The sequence below is a fragment of the Hemicordylus capensis genome, chromosome 2 (genome assembly GCF_027244095.1).
Source record: "Hemicordylus capensis ecotype Gifberg chromosome 2, rHemCap1.1.pri, whole genome shotgun sequence".
Taxonomy (NCBI): Eukaryota; Metazoa; Chordata; class Lepidosauria; order Squamata; family Cordylidae; genus Hemicordylus; species Hemicordylus capensis.
Genome location: NC_069658.1, coordinates 313,357,985 through 313,377,724, shown reverse-complemented (window position 1 = coordinate 313,377,724; position 19,740 = coordinate 313,357,985). Strand labels below are relative to the sequence as shown.

The 19,740-nt window shown below is 45.3% G+C and overlaps 1 protein-coding gene and 1 long non-coding RNA gene across 4 annotated transcripts in view; one reads left to right on the top strand and one right to left on the bottom strand.

Moving 5' to 3' along the window:
* CFAP92 (cilia and flagella associated protein 92 (putative)) overlaps positions 1–19,740 on the top strand; it is a 99,319-nt gene that overhangs the window by 19,438 nt on the left and 60,141 nt on the right. The window lies entirely within an intron of this gene.
* On the bottom strand, positions 4,215–8,476 carry LOC128344372 (uncharacterized). Its single transcript, XR_008315819.1, has 4 exons — positions 8,388–8,476; positions 7,690–7,799; positions 6,467–6,537; positions 4,215–4,384 (listed from the first exon to the last, which is right to left on the bottom strand). It is a non-coding gene; the product is annotated as an uncharacterized LOC128344372 (long non-coding RNA).

Sequence of the window (19,740 nt, the reverse complement as noted above, 5' to 3'; positions counted from 1 at the left end):
GTTTTCTACTGCAGCTTCTTTGTGTTTTTATTTGTTGTATTTGTTGTACTGTTTTTATGCCTGTTTTATGTTTTTATATTTTTAACATGATGTTTTTATTGTCTTTTTATTGTATGTTTTTAACTTTTGTAAACCGCCTTGGGGTTATCTTTTTAACGAAAGGCGGTATATAAATGCAAAAATAAATAAATAAATAAATAAATAAATAAATAAATGGCATTTGTGATGATGTGAAAGTGTTTTAATTGTTAGATTTGGATAGTGAGGCCTCGGCAGTCATAAAAATGGGTTCTGCGCCTGCGCAGGACTGCTTCGGGTAATCCTGATTAGCTCCTCGTGATGTCTTTTAACTGCCTGTTCACACGCCATGCAGTACCTATATTGGCAGTTAGGCGTCCGTTGCTCAGTTTCTTCCTGACCTCTGATGCGTTCGGACCTCGGAAACCTTGTTGCTCCTTGGAAAGATATTTATTGTTTTAGCTCAGACAGTACGACCTTAGGACAGTTCCATGACCATTCTTCGCTTACCCCTAAACAGAAAAGAACATAACTAGTTTTTTTGGACAGACCGATTGACCACGGATTGGCGACAACAATCAGCAAGTCTAGTGTTTCCAACTTTGTCCCTTATCTGCCTACAAGGCTTGACCCTGGATTGTGTTTCTGACTTCCCCTACAACAACAAGGGCAAAATAAGTTTAGTAAAACAGAAAGCCAAACAGTTGTTGAATCATTTGCCCAGGAGTACGTCTGTGAAAGAGAAAACCACCTTTAAAAGGTTTATCCGCTGCAGAACAAACCTCCCGTCAACAGGTGGACACCAGCTTTGCCTCCTCTGCCTTGGAGAAGAACACTCCACGACTACTTGTCCTATATGCAAGACCTTTTCTAGACAAACTCTGAAGAATAGGGCAGCACGACTGAAGGTATCCTTAATGGAGGACACGCTCTACCCGTCTGCCTCATCTTCCCTGCCAAGAGCTGCTCTAACGCAGTCTAAACTCTCGGTGTCTGGGTCTGCTCACAATAGTATGGGATCATCCCTTAATGCTTCGAAATCAAGCCTGTTTAAAGAGCCCTCGGTGCCAAAGAGCGGAAGCCCTAAGCGTCAATGCTCCTCGTCATCTTCACACACAGCAGCGAAGAGGCATAAAACCACAGAGCATACTCTGTCTCCATCAGGGCTTCAAGCAGAACCTGTGCGATACAGGGCAAGGTCATTGTCACCTGCCCCAACCCCTCGGCAATCACCTTCTACCCTGAGTTCAATCCCCCTACTCGACATCGGAAGCATGCCGACAAAGGAGAAGCCCTGAACACATCAAGATCAGAGGGAAAAGGTGCTGCAGCATCTACAGCAGGCTTGGGGCACTCAGCATCCCATGTTGATGATGATCAGGAAATCCTAGATGTTGAAATGCAGGTCAAAATTGCTCCAACAGCTGAAGTGGTAGAAAGTGGTGATTTGCTTTATTTAGCAGGGGGAGAGCAACTGGTCCAGCTGTCCCCAGCACAGCATCCTTCCAGTGGCTGTTGCTGGTATCTGTCTTATGTTTATTTTTAGTTTGTGAGTCCTTTGGGGGCAAGGAGCCATTTTAAAAAATTGTTTATATCTATGTAAACTGCTTTGGGAACTTTTTGTTAAAAAGCGGTATATAAATATTCATCATATCATATCACATATGTAGACCCTGATCTCCTGAACTCCTCCAATCAGGGCACACGACTCCTTCCACTTCTACTTTTCAGGGATTTATTTCCCAAGGTTTGGATGATGATAACGATGATGTTAGTCTACCTCCTCCAAAGACATCTTTTCTCACACCAGTCATTGCTCAGAAAACACCAGTAGGTCTATGTCCATTAGGGGGATGGGGTGCTGAAAGCATTACTCTTTCTCCTGAAGAATTTGCATTATTCAGAGAGTGGCAGTTAGAGAAACCTAGAGGACCCCAGCTCCCTGACCACACCATTGCTGTCACGACTCAGACTACACCGTGCATCCTCCCTACTACTTAAATTTCAGTTCAGACTAACACTCCTTTATGGGATGTGCACAAGCCCATAAATCCTGCTGTTCATACTGCTGTTCAGACCTTAGAGCCTCAACTAAGCAAGCCATCTGTAAAAGATTCCTCAGTGCAGGCTACCATCCCACAGGTTTGCCCTATTAGAACGGTATTTATTCAGACTTTTTTACCACCACTACCATCACCTGCTACCCAAGCGTTACGTGTCAGGCGTGAGGAGTCATTGCATTTGGGACCAGCAGACTTACCAGATGATGTGCCTTTATCCTCTGAAGAAGAGGTGTACCCTTCTGACTCCTCAGGGGATGATCCCAAGGATGACTCGGACGACCAGCTCCCACAGGACCCCGGTCAAGATGTTGCAGCTCTTCGGATTCACCTACAGAAGAAATGAGATCCTACAATTAGCAAATAGCAGAGATGGCAGAAGTGCTAGGTCTCGATCTGACTCAGAAGACAACAGACATAGACGATCCCGTATATAATTTCTTGAGGAAGTCAACTGGTTCACAACCAGTTTATCTGCCAATGCCCCCAATGATTACAAAGGCAACTAAGTCTGCGTAGGAGATCTTGCAGACTCCAACGGCCACCTCACAACACCTTGAGTCCCTGTACAGGATAAAGGAACAAGACAACGAATACATGATTAAACACCCAGTGCCTAATGCACTGGTTATTGACTGCGCTTCCTCGGCAAAATTGGAGAGAAGACATACTACACCAGCAGACAAGGAGGGCAGGAAACTTGATGTTCTTGCGAAAAGGACTTACTCTACAGCTTGCCTATCCATAAAAATCTCAAACTACGTAGCTTGCCTTGCAAAGTATACTTACTCCTTGTGGGAAGGTCTACATGTACAGAGAAACTCTTTAACATCAGAGGAATTCCAAAAAAGTTTTGATACTGTTTTCCTAAAGACCCGACCTCCCAGAGGGCATTTGCGCATGTGCGGCAGCGGCCAAATGGCAGCCATTCACCTTTATGGAGGCCTGAAAGGGCCAAAAAGGCTACATTGACCCGGCCGTGGTGGTGATGAAGGAGGCCGGCAGGGGGAGAGGGACCCCCACAGACCCCTTCCCCCACGGCTACAACAAGCTCCCCAAAGGGGCTACTGGTACTTACTTTTAATTTAATTTATTTTTTAAAAAAGTTTGTGGATCGGTCCGGGACTGGACCGATGGTTCGGTTCCGGTCCAGACAGAACTGTGGGGGGTGGGGGTGGGGTTTGGTTCGATCACGAACCCCCGGACTGAACTGTTAGACCGCCGACCGCTGGACCAGTTATGCATATCCCTAACAGGATATTCTATCGAATTCAATACTCTTCCTCAGTTCAATGGGATAAAGTATACCCCAGAGACACTGGCACTAGAAGAGGAAGTCAAGCTTCTGTTGGAAAAGCAAGCAATTTCACTAGTACCGTGGGCTCAGGCTCAGAGAGGCTTTTATTTGAGGTACTTCCAGATACCCAAGAAGGACGGAGGCATTCGCCCAATCATGGATCTCAGGTGGCTGAACCTATTTGTCGATGTGAGGAAATTTTGGATGATAACGCTGCAAGCAATCCTGCCTCTTCTTCACCAGGAGCAATGGATTGCAACATTGGATTTGAAAGATGCCTATTTCCACATCGGCATACAGGAATCACACAGGAGATATTTGCGTTTCACTCTAGGCAATAAGATTTTCAATACAATGTGCTGCCCTTCAGCCTTGTTACAGCTCCATGAGTCTTCACAAAGTGCATGGCTGTCATCATAGCCTACCTACGTATGCAAGGCATCTGGATATTTCCGTTCCTCGATGACTGGCTTATTACAGGAAAGACCATGATGCAATTGGACGGCCATATTCAGACAGTGACTACACTGCTACATGACCTGGGCATACAGATAAACTTGGAGAAGTCTCACCTTACTCCTGCAAAGCGCCTAAAATATATCTGCGCAGAACTAGACATGGACTGCCACAGGGCATTCCTCCCACAAGACAGATTCATTTGCATAAAGGAGATGGTATTACACTTTCATGCCAATCCACAACAACAGGCCAGGTCAATCCAGGTTCTAATGGGTCTGATGGCCTCTTGTACTTCAACTGTTCGTTACGCAAAGCTTCGCATGAGGAAACTGCAGGTGTGGTACCTGAGTGTATTTCACCCCAATGTGGATCCACAGGATCTGTCCCTTCAGATTCCTCACCGAATCCTGCACTCCTTGTTATGGTGGACGAGAGACACAAACATGCAGATGGGGTGCCATTCCAGACTCCGATAGCTACTTGCACGTTGACCACAGATGCTTCCATGCTCGGATGGGGAGCTCATCTAGGAGACCACAGGGCACAACGCCTGTGGAACCAGCGAGAGACAAAGCATCATATCAGTTTCCTAGAGCTTCTGGCAGCATTCACAGTGCTACAAGCCTTTCAAGGCATCCTTCAGGAGGGAGTGCTACAACTACAGATGGACAATACCACCACAATCGCTTACATAAACAATCAGGGGGCAAAGGTGTCAAAACTATTGTGTCATCTAGGGCTCCAATGTGGAACTGGTGCATTTCAAGGAGCATACATCTGGTTGCAATACACATAAAAGGGCAGGACAATGTCCTAGCAGGTATCCCGCCCTTCAGCAACATGAGTGGGAACTCAACCCCCAGTTATTGAAGGAGCTATTCCCAGGGGCATAACGATAGGGGGGGCAGGCAGGGCACGTGTCCTGGGCGCCACTCTGGTGGGTCATGTGGGGGGGCACCAAAAAGTGCATGCCCCCGACCCCCCCTGGATTGCGCGGCGGCGGCGGCAGCGGGCGGCGGCAGGAGTGAGCACGGCAGTGGTGGGCGGCAGCGGGAGTGAGCACGGCGGGCGGCGGCGGGAGTGAGCACGGCGGTGGCGGGCGGCGGCGGATCGCGGAGTGAGCACGGCGGTGCCGCCGGATCGCCGAGTGCGGCGGTGGCGGGCGGTGGCGGATCGCCGCATGTGGTGGTGGCGGGCGGCGGCGGATCGCCAAGTGCGGCGGTGGCGGGTGGCGGTGGATTGCCGAGTGCGGCAGAGCAACGCCGAGGCCTGCCGTCTGACCCGGCGTCGCTTACCAACTGCGCAGGTGTGCCTCGCAGTTGGGAAGCGACGCCGTGCCAGACTTCAGGCCTCGGCGTCGCTCTGCTGCACTCGGCGATCCGCCCGCCGCCGCCGCACTCGGCGATCCGCCCGCCGCCGCCGCACTCGGCGATCCGCCCGCCGCCGCCGCACTCGGCGATCCGCCCGCCGCCGCCGCACTCGGCGATCCGCCCGCCGCCGCCGCACTCGGCGATCCGCCCGCCGCCGCCGCACTCGGCGATCCGCCCGCCACCGCCGCACTCACTCCGGCCAGGGGGGCGCAGGTATGTGGGGGGGTGGGGCGGGGGAGGTGCAATTTCAGGGGCAGAGCTTGCCCTGGGCGCCGTTTCCCCCCGTTACGCCTCTGGCTATTCCTCACCTGGGGGACTCTGACTGTCGACCTGTTCGTGACATCAACGAACAAGAAATGCAGCCAATACTGTTCCAATATGGGGGAGGGCCACCTATCCAAGGGGGATGTCTTCCAATACCGTTGGACGCAAAGTATATTTTGCTTGTACGCTCCATATCCCCTATTAAACAGGGTCATAGCCAAACTTCTGCAGGATAGCACCAGGGCAATTCTTGTCACCCCTTGGTGGCCCAGACAGCTGTGGTTCCCCCAGATTTTATGTCTATCAAACCACACGTACAAGAGGTTACCTCAGCAAGAGGACCTGATATCTCAACAAAGAGGACAAATACTCCATCCCAACCTGTCTGTCCTCAATCTGATAGCGTGGAGAGTGGGTTACTGAGGAAGATATTAAGGAACAGCAGGAGACTATCTATTAGGAGGAATTATCTCTCCAAATGGAAGAGGTTCTCATCATATGCCACTGACCACCAATTCGTGCCAAAGGAGGCCTCCGTGAAGGCAGTTTTGCTATATCTAACCTCCTTGAAATCCAGCGGGTTGGCCAATACATCAATAAGAGTCCATTTGGCAGCCATCTCCACTCGTCATAGTGGCTGGGATCACAAGACTGTGTTTACTCGTCCAAAGTGCAAAGAATTTTTGAAAGGCCTGAATAACCTTTACCCCCCAGTGCAAAGGCTGTCTGATAAATGGAGCCTCTCTTTGGTTCTCTCGACTTTGATGGAGAAGCCTTCTGATCCTATGGCCACCACTTCATTGAAATTGGTAACATTAAAGGCTTTATTCCTAGTGGCAATTACGTCTGTTATAACACGTGAGCGAATTGCTTGCTCTACGTATGGATGATCCTTATACTCGGTTCTTCCCTGAGAGAGTAGTTATGTGTTTGGACCCAGAATTCCGGCCAAAGATAGTTACTGATTTTCACTTGAATGCAGACATTGTTTTACCTACCTTTTTCAGAAATCCATCCACGCTGCTAGAGACATCTTTGCACATGCTAGACATGCGTAGAGCCATCCTACCTACAGAGAACAAGAGAGACAGAAAGCCTTTTCATTGCCTTAAATGGGAAGAACCGAGGCCTTCAACCATCCCTCCAAAAGCTGTCTTTTTGGTTGGTAGAACTCATTAAGATGGCCTGTGATATTCAGGGAGTCATTCCGCCATCCTCTATTAGAGCCCATTCAATGAAGGCGCACGCTGCCTCAGCAGCTCATCTTTCTGGAATAAAATTCAGGGATATATGTATGGTGGCCACCTGGGCCTCGGATCAAACCTTTGTGAAGCATTATGCACTAGACCTTTGCTCTGTAGAGGTGGCACAATTTGGCAGGGCCGTTCTTAAGAGGGTGCTTCAATAGCTTGCAATGCCCACCACCATTTGGGTAGCTCATGATTCACCCATTTTTATGACTGTTGAGGCCTCACTATCCAGATAAACAGGTTGCTTATGTGTAACAGGTGATCTGGTAGTGATGCCTCGACATTCATAAAACCTACCCAGCCAGCCCTGCTACAGAGGGCAAGCGATTGAGACATTGCAGGTACACACAAGACCAAAACCAAATAATTTCTATGGAGGACTTTGACATTTAATATTGTCGGTCTGCCATCCAGAAACTGAGCAACAGACACCTAACTGCCAATATAGGTACTGCATGGCGCATGCACAGGCAATTAAAAGACGTCGCGAGGAGCTAATCAGTATTACCCGAAGCAGTCCTGCGCAGGTGCAGAACCCATTTTTATGAATGTCGAGGCATCACTGCCAGATCACCTGTAACAGGTAAGCAACCTGTTTTTTTAATTTTTTCTATTGTAATCTGGGTTGTTTACGCCGCTTAGAGATGTATATATCAGGCGGTATATAAATATTATAAACAAACAAACACATTGCACCAGCTCTACTGACTGACAATATTTGTTTGTTTATCATATTTATATACCACCTGCTATATCTCTCTAGGTGGTGGACATAATCCAAGTTACAGTATAAGACAAACAAAACAGTTTCACTGAATAAAAACAAAACAATTTCACAGAGTAAAACAATTTAAAATTAGATTTAATTAAAAGCCTGAGAAAATGGCTGTGTTTTAAGAATCTTTTAAAAAGCAATTGGAGATAGAAAAGCTGGAGAGGAAAGAGAACTTTTTGGTGCGGCATGTACACACCATGTCATCTGTTGGCTATGGGCCTGGAGAGCGAGCGCACCGGAGGAGCTTTGCTTTGCCATGCCTGCCTGCTGCCTGGAGTGGATTCTCTGCTTTTTGTTCCTGCTTTCCTGAATGAGGAAAAGAGAAGATAATTCCCCCCCACTTTGTGCTGCTGAGAGAATCACTGCCTGTGCCTGTTGTCTGTGCAAATAAATTTGGGTACAAAACGATTTGTACCCAAATCTACCTGTTTCAGAAGATTTGTGGACAAAACAAATGGCCCCTGTGCTAGCTGGCCAGATTCGGACCCAAAACAAATTGGGGGTGATTCAATTTGGGTACAAATCAAATTGAAAAAAATGATTCGTGCACATCCCTAGTCTGTAGTTTCACGTCCTACTCCTCCTGTCAGGGCTGTCCTTAGGGCAGGGCAACCAGGTTGCCTGCCCCCAGCCCCACACTTGGACAGGCTTGGCGCATATTGGCAGAGCAGCCTGCCCCTGCTTGCTGTTCCCTCTCTGCAGGAGCAGCAACTCACTGTCCCCTGCCATCACCACTCACCCAGCCCAGCACTGCAAACTCAGAGCAAGCAGGACAGATCAAGTGATTGTTGTTCCCCATGCCATCTCCATGATGTGAGAAAAACAACAACCCATCTTCTCTGACTTGCTGCAATGTTCCATTCCTGCCCCACACAGCCCAGCCAATAGCCCCACCTCCTCTGGCTCGCTGGCTCTTGCTCTCACTTGCCCTGCCCCACGCCCGAGATTTGTGCTTCCTTCCTGCTGTGCACTGTGCTCCTTGGGGGCCCAACTGAAAGTGCAGGCCCTCCCCCAACACTCTTATTGAGTTCTGTGATAGCTCAGAACTCCATGGCCAGTAGACCATGTGATCATGTTGTTGAGGCTTAAAGCAAAAGTTTTATGGTTGTTTTTTTTTTTAAATTACTTGCTTGCTTCTACTGTGTGGCTATTTGTTGAGGACTGAGGCCTGTATCTCTGAATGGAGTTGACTCTGCATGCTTTGGGGCTTGGACTAAATATGGGAGAGCCAGCCTCAAGCTAGAATTTGTGCTGTAGGTAGGTAGACTCACTTGGTCTACTTGGTCTTAATTTGGTGTGGTGGGGCTTTGCGGGGAGATGTTAAAGCCCCACAGTTGACCTGAAACTGGAGGAATCCTGCTTGCTGTGTGAAATCTGCAATTATTCTTTCCTTCTATGAGAAACATGCAATTATATTGGGGGAGAGGGGAAATGCACCAAGAAGTGAATTCTCTAGTGTTACTCTATTTCTTTAAAAATATAGAAAAAATAAATAAAAATAAAGAAGTAGTGGAGTTCCCTGCTGGAGTTGACAGCACTCCATCCAGTTTCCTAAGACGACAAAAATAAAACAAAAGCAGCAGTGGAGTTTCCTCACTCCCTTGCTGGAGTGTGTAGCACAAACAGTTCACACTGCTGAAGGAGTCCCTGTAGAGGCAAACCTGCTGCCACTGTCACCATCATCTCCCTCAAAGCCAGAAAAAAGTGCTGGTGTTGCTTTCTGTTTATGATGTCCAGTGACACTGCTCAGCTGCAGCAGCAGTGGAGGTACTTTCGGCCTTTGAAAAGTATGTGGTGATGCTGGACTGCTTTGCCTTGCTTTTCATCGTCCTATAACTGTTTTTGTTTGGCTTCAAAGCTGCCTGCAGCTGCCGTTTTTGAAGTGTATGCTCCACGCCATTAGTGGGTCAAGCTCGAACACCTTGTCTGACAACACTGATCCTAGCTGGTAATTGGAGGATTTTGGAGAGTCCCTGCATGGTGAAGGGCTTGGGAGGCATCTCTTCTTTCTCCTTACCCTTCCTGCCTGCAGCATCTCCTCCAGTTCTTCTGTTATTAGCAACTCTTGGTGTGATTCAAGGAGCTCCTGCACCTCATGTGCCTCAGTGTCACCAAGGCCCTGATCACCAACAGCGTGTGCAAGGATCTTAATGCCCACACCTCTGCGTTGCACTTCTGCCACTGAGGAAACGACTGCAGTATGTAAAGATGTGACAGCCCCAGGTCGCAACTTCCTCCACACAGCATTCCATGAATGGGGCTTGATCTCAGAGAGGGACGCTGCAGTATTCTCAATGCAGTCAGCGATGCTGTAGTGCTTTCAGCAATCGCTGGATGTCACTCAGGGATCTGCCTCCATCATATCCAGCAGCCTCCTGAAGGTGCATTGTGTGTAGTATGATTTAAAGGTGGTAAACCCCTCCTGTATTCTGCCAGACAACCACAAGGCTCTGTAGTCACCAGGAGTCGACATCGACTCATCAGCACATTTTACCTTTATGAGAAGTTAGTCCATGGGCTGGATTAGCAAAGTGGTGTCCAGGTGCACGAACTGCAGTGCTTTGGGGTGGCCAGGGATGTTGTTCAACACCAGCAGGACTCTGAAGGCCAAGTTCTTAGCAGCAACCACATGAAAGCAATTGTTCACCTACGCTGTGAACACTGCTGTGGTCACCCATGCTCTCCTGTTTGCCCTCCAGAAGATGGAAAGCTGGTCTTTCTTCTGTCCTTTTGAGAGCACGAGGATTCTGCGCTCAGAAAAGCAGCATGGGTTTGATGATGCAGTCCCCTGCAGCATTACCACGAACCAGCAAATTCAGGTGGTCCTTTGCTGCCTTGAAGCCTGGAGCAGTTTTCTCTTCCTTCCTGATAAATGAGCTGGAAGTTATCCACTTCCAGAACAGGCCCATCTCATCTGTATTGAAGACCTGCTCTAGCCTGTGCCCTCCAGACTCTATCAGCTACTGGAACTCTGCTGGGTAACATTCTGTTGCAGAATATGAACTGTCTGTGTGGTTTCAGAACAAACACCAGTGCAAGGTTTAAGACAGCTTTACTTGTGAGACAAACGCTTAGAGGTCAGTACAGACAGGGGCGGATTAAGCCTTTTGCCGCCTATAGGCGGCCAAGGATTCTCTGCCCCCACCACAGCGAGGAGGGTAGGGGTTGTGGTGAGGATGAAGCCCCCCCTTTTAAACTTCTAAATGCTGCTGCAGCGGCCGCAGGGAGTGGGGGACGAGAGGCAAGTCCATCCCCCCTTCTACATTAAAATGTCACTGGACGGAATGGGGCAGCTGGCTGCAGTGGGGACTGGGAGAGTTGTTTACTTTAAAGCAGCTTCTGCTCTGTGGAGGAACCAGCAGTTAACAAGAGCAGTAGAGAGAGCCACTTCCAGCTCCCCTCCTCCCTCTCAAATAAGTGCACTGCATCAGGGGCGGGGCTTGCACTATGAGTACAGAACTTGCTGACTCACACACGTGAACAGGAAGGAGAATAGAAACTCCAACCAGTTAGCCCAACCAGTACTGAGGAAGCTACAGTGCCCCCTCTGGCTTCTTAGCAGATTACATGAAAATTATACACAGTAAGGTTGCAGTTGTTGCATATTCCAACACATTCTGCCCCCCCTCGTGGTCAGCCAATGCCACTTCCCCCAACAACTTTACATTGTGGAGAGCTGTAGTGGTGCTTGAACTTTTCAATCCAGCCCCTGATGGCCTGGAAACTGGAACCAGCACCTTCTGATGTTGCCACCGCTTGACCACCTTCTCTCACAAAGTGCTTGTAGATCCTTAGCTCCTTCTTGCTGATTACTGGTTTGCTCAGTGAAATTTCTTTCGTACCTGATCTTTGATCCAAAGTGAATGCTTTCTCCATCCTTTCCGTGTGGGGCTCACAGGAATGGAATGGTACCTTCAGACTCTGCGATGTTCCAAAGATCACACTGCCCCAGATGCTGGCTTCTCATTTTTTAATTGAATGGCCCATTGACCCTATAATAATGGCCAATGGATGGCATGTTGCATCCTTGCATGAACTTTTGCCACCTTGGCAGACCTCTCCGCTGCATGCTTGCTCACCGTGACTGTGGAGGAAGAAATACATTGGTATAGTACATGTACATAACAGCACACGTGCAGCACAGTTGTGCTGCACAGCAGCACACACCCCCTCGCCATTTGATAAATGTGCAGAATGGCAAGCGTTCAGCAATTAACAAGATGAATATCACAGTGCTGCACTGTACATTACACAGTACAATATGTTGTTTCCTTTCAAAATATAGAAAATTAAAGAAGAAGAAAAATACATTGTAAAATAGATTTAAAACATTGTGTGCACTGTTCAGTGTGCAACAGTGGTGCATTGTATGTAGTTGTGGTGAATTGGCTTGTGGAAATTTTCCTATCCTTCTGACTCTGGCCAGATAAATGATTACTCTCCCTGACCAGTCTAAACCAGTCCTTAGCTGCTTCCTCAGTTACCTAGCTCATGAATGATTCTTATCAACTGAGTCATTTGTCTGAGAGCTCTGAGGAGCTGCTTGGCTGTTAAGAACCTTTAACTTTCCAAACCCAGAACGTTAAAGAAAAATATTCTGGTAGTGTAATTCTGAGTGCCACCAAGCACTCCGAACTTTCAGGGTTCTGACCATGGTCTGTCCGAGTGCTTTAGACCTGGGTCTCCCTGTAACTGGGTATTGGGCAAGTATACTCCCCCTTGCTAACAGGCAAGAATAAAGAAAAACATTTTCCTCCCGTTCATTTGCCTGCATGTGGAGCTAATTGTTAATTGTTAGCTGGCTAAGCTCTTTGAGATGTGTTTTGCACCAGTGGGTTTGTTCCCCTCTCCCTGTCCCTGCTGGTTTAATAATCCAACCCTTGGAAGCTGGTAAAAAGTAAAGAACAGATTTTTAAAAAGACTTTTTATTAAAATTACTACAGACTAGTTCCATCTGAGGCTTCTTAGCTTTTTAATTACCTTTAAAAATATTTAACTTGGTTACGAGAATGTTTCAATACACCTTGCTGGTTCTAAAGATGGCACACTTTGAAATCTTAGTTACTTTGTTGCAAAGAACAGATATTTGAGGAAAATGCAAGGCACACACACACAAGCAAAATAACTTCCTGATGCACAGTTTGACTAAATAAACTGTTCCTTATGCTGGGTTCCCAAAGCCATAAGCCCTGGCTTCTTCCCTTGAATTTGCCAAGCTCCTGATGAGAATCAAGTCTTCTGCAGATCTCTCACCCTGAGAGATTATCCTGCAGCCTCTGCCATGAGGCATAAAAATGATAACAAACCTTGTGGCACCTTGAAGAGAAACAAATTTTATTTCAGCAAAAGCTGAAAATTACATTCATTATTAAGTGCCACAAGACTTCTGGTTTATGCTACAACAGACTTACACAGCTAGAAATTGTGAGTGTGTGCATGAGGGGGTGATTCTTGAAAAGAAGGCCATGGATGCTTGAAGAAAAAACTAATGTGTAAACTTTAAAACCCATTGCCTCTTCAGCTCATAGAGAATTTCAAATGAATTTGACAGCACTGCTTTCTTGTCAAAATCACATATGGGTTACCTTTTCAAATTCTGTATTATCCATAGGCAAGTACTGTGGTGGTATTATTTCTTTCTTTTCAGGTGAACTGTTGTGGGCATCATTACAAGGCTGTACAAGAATCTTGTTGTAGCTCTGTATTCAGTCATATTTACATGTTGATAAGGAGTAGAATTATTGTGCTTTAAGTGGGAACTACACTGAGTGCGAGAGGAAGCAGCAAAAAGAAAACATGTTTTGAGCATGTGTTTTTGGATGGCTTCTCATAAGGAAACAAAGAAAAAGCTTTTCATTTGAGTTTGATTTGTTTGATTTGTTTCTATTGACTGTATCTTTCATTATGAGATTGTAGGCGGGGTGTGTGTGTGTGTAAAGGTATTTATAAACTTCAGGGTTGAACTGCGTAGCTTGTAGTACGTAACAAGTTCAAATGGGTTGTAATTGACTAGTTAGTGCTTTCTTCAGAGCATTGCTACAAGCACACTCTCACCTTGATTTGTGGGTAAAGCTTGGTTGGTGCAAGGGCCAGCTGGCTTAATCCAGCATTGCAGCTCTGTATTCAGGAGATGGATACTGCTCCTGTCTGTTGCTTTCTTTACCGCTCTTCTGCATTCCTTCTTGTCCCCTGGCTTTTAAGATAGGAGGGATCCAGGAGGACTAGCTGACATTAGCTCTATGGTTTTTCTCCACAGTGCAGGGCTAAAGCAACTGCTTGTTTGAGTCTTTGCCTCCTTGAGTAAATGGAAAGGAGAGGAAGTCAAAGCAGGCTGGACTGCCCTCTAAGTGCTTCTGACTGCCTTTGCCAGGAGCTAGATACTAGAGGCAGAGGCAGCAACCATAGCAGCTTGCTTTCTAATTATTGCTTCTTCTCTAGATTATAAAGGCCTGCTACATTTGTTACCTTTTTCTTTTTGAAGGTAATTATACAGTGTGTTCAAGTGACCTTTAATCTTGTTGATAAACTAGAGAAATTAAACTCCTTAAAATGTTCTCCATTTCAGGCACTTTTCTGAACCTCAAATTACTGTGTTGTAATCATGGTTGTAAATGCAGAAAGCCACCCAAGTGAGAGAGGGTGCCATAAATACAGCTTGGTAATGGTCATACAAGTCTGTGTGTGCAAGCAAGATGACTGTGTTTATTTCAAAGGATGCTTTGTTGGACGAGAGACATCCTTTACATAAAAATGGGTTTTCTATCTGTACAGACTTGCCATCCCATTTAGATACATCAGCTGCAATCCTGATGTGCAGTAGTGCATGTGCATATGGAGCTTTTATATATTTATTTAATATTACCCCACTCACACTGATTGACAAACTACTAACTAAGCCAAAATAAACTTGAATTGTGGTTTGGAAATCTGGTTGGGAATGATCTTCTGAATCAGAAAGCAAGACCCAGTGAACTTCAAAATAATGTGTAGAGAACTGAGGTGTTGGTATTTCATTGGACATTATAAATGCTTGATGCCTGGTGCTTATCTTATTTGGATTTTAATTTTTGAGAAATTATATGGTGTGTCTAATCTGCCACTGCTGCTATTTTAAGGCTGTCTTTCAATTTGCCTCTCTTGTTTAACAGTTGTTAGTTCCTGATTTGTAGACTGAATAAACATTTCCAGACCATGTATTTTGAAGTCCTTGCCAGTTTAATAATTTTCTTTTACTTGTTATTCCCCAATAGGAAGACAGGCCTGCATGTTGATTTTAATAACATATTGAGTAAGGTTTAATAACTCCATAATCCAATTTTGCTGAATATTTTATAGTTGGTACTATAAAAACAGACTTAATTTTTATTAATTTGGGATGGGTGGATGGCAGGAGGTTGGCCTCTCTGAAAACTTAAGTGATATATAGTCAACTTGTAAGACTTGCAGACACAGCAAGTGTCTTTAACAGGCAACACCCCAAAGCACGATGATACTGGCCATTATAGGAATGTTGCCTTCTGCAAACAGATTCGCTGTCTGCAAACAGATTCGCTGGTACAGATATCAGGCCTAGAGTGCCAGGAACTGAAATCCCATTTAAATTTCATGTAATAGCTCTTATGGCTGTCAATTCTATTCTGATACTCTGGTTATATAAGTATTTGGGAGATGGTGGCAGATGTTTAAGAACATAAGAACAGCCCTGCTGGATCAGGCCAAGGCCTATCTCGTCCAGGATCCTGTTTCACACAGTGGCCCACCAGATGCCTCCAGGAAGCCCACAGGCAAGAGCTGGGGGAAGGCCCTCTCTCCTGCTGTCACTCATCTACATAACTCTCTACTGAGAACATAGCAATGCCCGTCCTAGCAACCATCCATCACTCAACAACCTAACCCTTTGCTTCTTTCTCAGCATTTTTACCAGCACATTAAATCAGTGCAGAGCCAAATGAAAATACAGTATAAATGCTTAGAACAAATATGTGAAACCATAGGTGACTCTTAATGTTAATTTCAGTTATATCTATATATCAATATTGTGGGGAGCTTTTTGTTTTGTTCTTTGACCAAGGAATGAAAACCATCTGTCTAACTTGGATGGATTTTTTTGTCTCTCTCTCATCTGACATGTAAATTTATACATGAACATTTCATCCTATAACTTTCTCCATTAACCTCTATGAAAGGGTGAGCCTGATAGTTGAAACAAAAGAGATGATTCAAAGAAAAAAATTCTCCATTTATCTCAGGCCAGTTTACATACAAGTAAAAGTAACTTTTATTAAGGCTTAGGGAAATGATATTTGGCTAAACTTGTCAGTTCTCATTATTGAAATGACCTGTCTGTCAGACAATAGCTATTTCCCACAGTCATGCTATCATAGCTGTAATTATCACATGAATACTTTTATTTTATTTATTTAATACATATCTGTACCGCCCAAAACTTGAGTCTCTGGGTGGTTTACAATTAAAATAATTTAAAACATCAAATTACTTAACAATTAAAATAATTTAAAACATTAAAATTTTAAAAAACATTTAAAACCCAGTATTAATTAAAGATGATCTTGTCCCCATAGGGCTCACATTCTAAAATGAAACATAAAGCAGATACCAGCAACAGCCACTGGAGGAATGCTGTGCTGGAGCTGGAGAGGGCCAGTTGCTCTCCCCCTGCTAAAACAGAAGAGTATCGCCACTTTAAAAGGTGTCACTTTGCTAAATAGTGTTAAATCCTATTGATTTAAGTAAGAAAATTAAGGATGTGGTGAAATCTTTCTTATAGAAATGAATGGGACTTCAAAATGTTTAACTTTGGAGGGACATGCCTAATGTGAGTTACTAATCTGTTTATTGTGAACTGAATCTGTGACTTTCTATACTCAGTTAGGAAGACAGGCTTGCAGTTTGCAAGCATTCCTCCTGTGACAGTGGCTCCATGGGGGTGGGGTGGGGGTGGAGGTGGGGGCAGGGGCAGGGGCAGATACCTTTTTTTAAAAAAGGCAAATGTCACCACTGCTGGTACCTGGCATCCTGTAGGAAACCAGGCAGATCTAAGCAGCATCTTGTGGGGAAGCTGTCCCACCTCTTACCCAGGGGGCAAATTAAGCTTTTTGCTACCGGTAGGCAACTAAAGATTGGCTGCCACTCTCTGTCTCTGTGTTGAAAATAAGTTAAATCTTCCTTTTCTTCCTTTTTTTAAAAAAATCCACCACTCTGCAGCAGGGATGGTAGTGGAGACGAAGGTGAGAACTCTTCCACAGGCCCACCTGCCTCCCAAGTAACAAGTTGGACCGTATTTGGCTAATTTTGGGTCTCTGTGTATGTGCATTCTTGCGTAGAGAGCCCTGAAATGGCCCGAAATCTGTCATTTGGGAGGCACGCTGGCCTGTGGAAGGAGCTGCTCCCATGGGCCCGCTTGCCTCCCAAATGACATGTTGGGCCGTTTTCGGTTTCTTTCGGGACTCTGTGCACACTGCTCTGCACAGCGGCAGCTTTAAAAGGTTTTTTAAAGGGTAGTGGAGCACACCACCCTCAAAATTTGCCACCCCTCAAAATTTGCCAGCATAGGCAAGTGCCTATGATACCCATGTGTTAATCCGCGCCTGCTCTCAGATGGCTTCTGTACATGTACGACAGCCATTTGAGTGGTCAGCATGGCAGTCGAGTGCTAAGCTGGCAACTCAAATGGCCACCACATCTTTCTGTGATTCCAGTAGTTGTGTAGCTCTATGAGGTAGCATTTCCCCTGCTTTCCAATGGGAGACTCTCCCCACATTTTCTGAAAATTTAATTTATTTCCCAGAGTTTGTGGCATGCTTCTATTTTTCATGGTCTGTTCTTGGAGTTTGATGCCCGTCAGTGAGGCCCAAGCAGCTTTATATATAGTTTTATTAGAGGGGGGGAGGGAGAGAGAGAGAGAGTTACTATCTGTTGAACCTGCAGTCACATTTGTCATGCCTCTCCATCATTGGGACCTGAATAGGAATTTAAAACTTGACTGTTCTGTTTATTTCTTTGACATCTCTAAGGAACAAATAGCTAAGTTTCAGTCCTGGATCTCTGTTACCCATCCTGAGTACTTATTCTGTTTCTGGTAATATCAGCTATTCCACACATTGTGTTGCATAATTATTTGCTTGACTGATGTGAACATAAATCATTTTTACTTGATTATCCGGTATGTCAGATTCTGTAAAATCTCATAGCAGTGGTCATATTTCATCTATATTTTACAGCCATTCTACTTAATGTCATAAGCCAGTGTTCAGTGATGATTAATTTCATAATAAATTCTTGCCAATATATAATATAGCTCCAAGTGAGCTTTTGCCAGAATATTTTAAATTGTTCTTGGCCATGGTTGCCACAAAATATTGTGAAGCAATATTTAAAGCTAAGCCTTACCTAGCATAAGTTGTTTATGTCTTGGATTGATTATCAATCTAACATTTTAATAACACATGCCTTATTAACTGTCTCATTATATGCCAACAATATATTGACTTTCTAAGCGGCAAGGATGGAGTTTCCAAGACCTTTTAAATTAATAGTAGCCTACTTTGGCTAGAGAAAGAGATTACTATGCCTTGAATCCTTTTTCTCTAAAGTAGTTGCTACAGATTCATCTGTGGAAATGGGTAACTGTAAAGGGAATGAAAACTATTTTCAGTGATCCAGACTTTTGATGCTTTTGAGGTGGGAAAACAGGCCTATTGTGTTCCAAACAGATCCAGATCTTTGTGTTTTTCTTTTGTGTTATGTGTATACTGTTGTCTTCCTTGGGAACCCCCAGCATATCCTCCATGGTCATCTTTTGAGGAGTGAATTTTGTCTTCTTTACACCATTCACTGTTCTAGGGTGCGCAGCCTCTCAGATGCTGAGAAGCAAGGTCAGGCAAATTTTTCACGACCCACTCCTGGCCTTTTGATGCTTTGAGTTCTGGGGAATCATCCAAGCCCCCTTGAGTTTTTTAGAATCTAGATTTCTGGATTTACTCCCATCCTGCTTCCTTGGGCCGTTTTGACAGTGAACTTGAGAATTAGAACCTGAGTTGTCTTAGTCCACCCCTCTAACCACTACATCACACTGGCTCTCCACAAAGATGGCCTTTGGACCTCGATTTGAACCACATTTAGTCCAGTTGTAGAGACAGTGAAAGGAAAGTAGGCTGATTAGTTCTTACTAGAACAACTTGTTTCTTTAGGTTGCAGCTAGGTTATCTCCAGTTAACAGCACCAGTTGAAATTGTCACTTGACTCAAAGCAGATTGTGAAAACCTCTCACTTCCTGGGTTTCATTTTAAGCAGGGGGTTGTAGTGATGGTAGGGCTTCAGGGGAGGACTAGGCCTCACTCAGAGCAACTGCTGTTAGGCTAGGCCTTTCCTAATAAGGGGAAAGCCCAGGAAATTCAAAATAGGATTAATCCCAGTGACAGGGCAGGAACTACCAACACAGCCACCTACTGAAGAAGAGAAAGCTTTGTTCTCTTAGTCTGACCTATGAGGGCCCCAAGGAAGCAGCTGGCTATTGCTCGGGAAGGCCTCAGCCTATGAGTAACAAGTTAGGACTGAGTCAGTTAAACATGCCAGGGAAGTTATTTTTCTTTACTGTTTGCTTGGAATCTGTGTTGCCAGGTTAATGAAAACTCTTTATTTATTAATTAACATATTTTTAATACTGCCAAAAACTCACGTCTCTAGGCGGTTACAATCTTACAATCTGCTTTATGAAAAGACAATTGTTCTTATTGCATACCTTTTCCTTTTAATCTGATAATAAATCCTTGTTGCTTAAGTGTGCTACACTTCATTTTGGGTCTGCCCTAGTCACATGCCATTGTAGGCCTAGGACTGCTTAGCCGTTCTAGGGAGAATTTTGCCACATTAACACCCCCCCCCCCGCAGGAAAGATTGTGGAAAGATTGTTTTGTCGTACTTTAATATAAAGTGGATGGTGGCAGCCTGCTTGAATCCCTTGCAGTTAAGGATTCACCCCAGTGAACTTCCTCCTCCTACTCTGGCAGGAGTCATGACACTTGCGATAGTCGCGCACTATGGTCACGGCAGTGAGCATGCGTCGACACTCCTGGCTCTGTTCCTTACTACAAGATATGAGGGACAGGGTGGAAAGCCTTGCCTTCGATGGAAAAGGCCTTTTCCATGATGAAACGGATACGACGATGGAATCATTAAAGAAGTCAAGGTTCACAGCACGTACCTTTATGACAGCTACAGCTGCAGC